A 4260-nucleotide genomic window follows, 5' to 3' on the forward strand; every position below is an offset into this window, starting at 1 on the left:
TGGCAGCGGACGAGATGGAGCGGATTATTTTGGCCGTCGCTGACAACCCAGTCATTTATAATCTGTCCATGAAACAATACCATGATCAGACGGCGAAGGCGAAGGCATGGAGGAATGTGGCCACATCTGTCGGAATAGAAGGTATTTTTATTTTGTTGTTGTTTATCTACCTCTGTATAACGTATACGCTGCTGCCGGTAGTCTCCGTTACATAGTGACCAACGTTCTATGCAGTCGGTAGTGTAATCAACTGTGTTTTTAATATACTGTCGATCAGTTTAGGTTTACCTTTTCTTGTAAATCTGTGCAGAACAAGAGTGCAGAAAGAAGTGGAAGTATCTCAGAGACAGATATGCAAAAGAGAGGCGCAGTGAGCTGGAGAAGAAGAGCGGGTCCGCTAAAGAATATAAAAAAAAGTGGAAATACCTGACAGTACTTAGCTTTCTTGAGCCGCATTTAAAAGAAAGGCCTACTAGCAGTAACTACAGTCAGCCAGGAGCGTCATCTTTTATGGAGTCTGAGCCTGAGGTGTCAGAGGAGGTGATGTCTCTCTTAAGGCCAATGATCTCTCCTCAGAGTCAGGCAGAGGTCAGTTATTATTATATTATTATAATGTAATATATATATTATTAAAATTATTATTTGTGTGTGTTCTTGTTATTCTTTTTAGCCTATGTCTTTTTTCTTTTTTCTTTTTAACTCTCAGTTTACATTGTTGGCCTAGGTGCCAGAATTGGAAATTAAAAAGTCAGGTTATTTGACTGGAAAAATGTTAGAAAAAAAAGGTAACACTTTATTTTAAGGGGTCCTTGTTCCTGTGTATCTACCTAATTAATTACAGTGTAATTACCTATGTAACCGTATGTAATAACATGTACTTACATTGTAAATACATAGTGTATTTTGGTGTACTTACAGGTCCTTGTTACACTTGTAATAAGAAAGGCTTGTGCAGAGAGAGAGGCCACTTTGGCATTTCTTATTACAAGTGTAACAAGGACCTGTAAGTACACCAAAATACACTATGTATTTACAATGTAAGTACATGTTATTACATACGGTTACATAGGTAATTACACTGTAATTAATTAGGTAGATACACAGGAACAAGGACCCCTTAAAATAAAGTGTTACCAAAAAAGAACCCCAACAACAACAACAACAACAAAAAACATTTTGTTTACAATGTGTGTTTTGTTTCCACAGATTGAGAGTGAAGAAGAGGATGACACACTGCCCCCCCCAGACACTGAACCACCAGCACTCCCACCAGCCCCCAAGAGAGGGAGACAAGTGCCACCCAGTCCTAAACTTACTGCCTATCAACAAACCATAATTGATACACTAAACAATCACAGAGAACCTGATGAGGATGAGCACTTTCTGCTGTCCCTCACACCATCATTGAGAAGGCTGAGTAATCGAAAAAAAGCTCAAGCCCGTTTAAAAATACAAGAAATTCTCTTCCAACTTGAATTCGAAACTGACAATTAAAACACTCTTGTAAACACACACACAAACACACACACACACACACAATCAGACCAATCAAAGACATTTAAATTATTATTTATTGGCATAGAATTATATTGTAGGATAGTTATTTTTGATTAATAAATACTTTTTGAATGTAGAAGAAGCCTGTGTTGTTCTGTTGTAGGCTATCAACTGCAGGCTTCTTTTTACAACACTTTATCCTGCCACGGTACTCTGCCATTAGGAGAGGAGAAGTACATCGTGTATTTCTCTCTAATGGCAGCTGCCTCCCTCGATGTGTTGTTGCTGCCGACTCTGGGGATATCCTGGACTGCACCCTGGGGATCTGATGGAGTTGGTGTGTGGGGGACGTCATTACATTCAACATCCCACCGCAGAAAATTGTGGAGGATGCATGTGGCCTTCACTACTTCCTCTGCTACCTGTGGCGACACCCCAAGCACCCTCCTGTACAGCCTCCACTGGGTTGCTAGGATTCCGAAAGTGCACTCCACCATACGCCTAGCATGGGATAGCCGCAGATTGAAGACTCTCTTCTCAGCTGGCAGATGCTGTCCAGGGTAAGGCCTCATAATGTTGCGGCGAAGAGGAAAGGCCTCATCTGCGACAAAAGCATGTGGCAGGGGTCCTAAATGGTCTGCCTGCGGTAATGCCTTGTCGTCTGGCAGGCCAAGGTGTCCATGTCGCAGAGCCTTCCCAAAGGCAGAAGTAGCTAGGATGCCCCCATCACTGCTCCTGCCATAGGCACCCACATCCACTGCAATAAATCGATAGTGGGCGTCCACTACTGCCAGGAGTACAATAGAGAAACTGCCTTTGTAGTTCCAGTACTGGCTGCCACTGGAGGGAGGGGCCTGGATAACTACGTGTTTGCCGTCTATTGCTCCAATGCAGTTTGGGAATGACCACATCTTTTCATAATCGGATGCAATTTTTTTCCAGGCTTGAACTCCAGGAACAGGCATGTACTCCTCCCTTAAACAGCTCCAGATTGCCTCACACACACTCCGCACAATTCTGGCCACAGTACAAAATCCCACACGGTAGCTGAAGGCAATTGTCCTGAAGGAGTCTCCTGTTGAAAGATACCTGTCAAATATAAATATGGATTAGTCCACATAACATCAAAAACTGAAATGGTGAGACTGTAATGACTACAGGCAGCCTACATCAACATCATTCAGAGTATAGCTTGGATAAAATCATCTGTAAAATGCTAGACATCCTGGACCATATTTAGTTGTTATTATTTGATGTAATGTCTGTTATATATTCAGTGTTGTGCAAATAACGTTGAAAAAGTGTCCTAATTAAATTACACAACTTTTTAAACGAATCACGGTAATCACATTATTTCAAAAGTAGCCTAATTAGTTACAGAGGTTGCTTTCGTCCTACTAGTTATTCTATTCCCTCAAAAAAAAAAAAAAAAAAAGCAGCAAGACCGTGGAGCGGGCCGCTGTGTAGCTCAAGGCAGTTGTTTACATTATTACATTATTAAATTGTGACAACTCACCGTAAACAAATGCAGAGACGCTCAGCAGGGGTGATGGTCTCCCTATAGTTGGTCTGCATTTTGGCGATGGAGGGTCCGATTTTTTCCAGCACAACTTCAAACTGGACCTTGCTGAGTCTGAAATATGCCTTGAAACGCGCACCGTCAAAGCGCAGCTCCTGCACCAACCGGTGATATTCGCCCAGCTGTTTTCTTGCACGGTTGATTGTATGCATCCACATGCGTTTTGGAGGGACCTCGGCGTCCGTGTCTAAAGCTGCCACTAATGCGGTCATTAATTTCTTTCTGTCCATTGTATGCAAACTGAGTTAGAGAAACGTTGTAGCGTTTAGGCGGCTCGGATGAGAGACGACTCGTTTTGTAACCTAGTGACAGTAACATTCTAAGAGAGAGAGAGCGCTCCTAAAGCGCGTTTGGTGGACACAGCCGTTGGTCGCGGGCGCTCAGAGCGCTGAAAACGCGTCTGGTGGACACGGCCCCTAAACTGGCCGTGGCGTTAAACTGTGTCCTGGCAACGGTCAGTGTTCCATTTACACCGTTGCCCGGGACAACGGCTACTGCTATGACATGTCGCGCGCTTCCCGCCAGTGGAGTATTTTAATCTACGGCCGTTGTAACGTTAACCGTTAGTTCTCTGGCTGGGTGACTGACTACAATGCCTTTGTTAAATACAAAAATTAAGGAAACTGACAACAATGCTTGGACGTCAACAGGATTACACCAGGGAGAAGATTCTTTTCTTTTTTTTTTTAAATCCCAAATACAGTTCCTGGACGGTGAGTGTCTAGAATAGATCACAGTTAACGTTACGTTACGTTACATGTAACTTATCTAACGGTTAACGGTGACTATCGTGCTAGCTAGCGAGCCATGTAGCTTGCTAATTGCGGGCAGATGTTTACAATTATTTCGTAGCGACTCTTTTCCTCAACGACAGACAGAGCTTCTCAGTCAGCATATTACAAAAGAAGGTTCATGTGTACTTACGGACTGTTCCGGTGTTTATTTTAGGTCCCTGAGAGTTAAACGAAGCTGAGCCCTGTGGGGGAGAAGAAGGCAGGGGGAGCCGAGCTGTCTCCGATCAAGAAGACAGGTTAAAAAAAAATAACCCAACAACAATAAAAAAACACTTTGTTTTAACACTATTGGCAGAAAAGATCGATACAATTAAATGATACTAAGTCTAATAACTGATGGAAAATGAGCATCCAGTGGTGATTTAATTACGTTCGGCTCAGTAATGAAAA

This window comes from Trachurus japonicus, chromosome 18 (genome assembly GCF_045865225.1).
Source record: "Trachurus japonicus isolate A0001 chromosome 18, Traja_1.0".
Taxonomy (NCBI): Eukaryota; Metazoa; Chordata; class Actinopteri; order Carangiformes; family Carangidae; genus Trachurus; species Trachurus japonicus.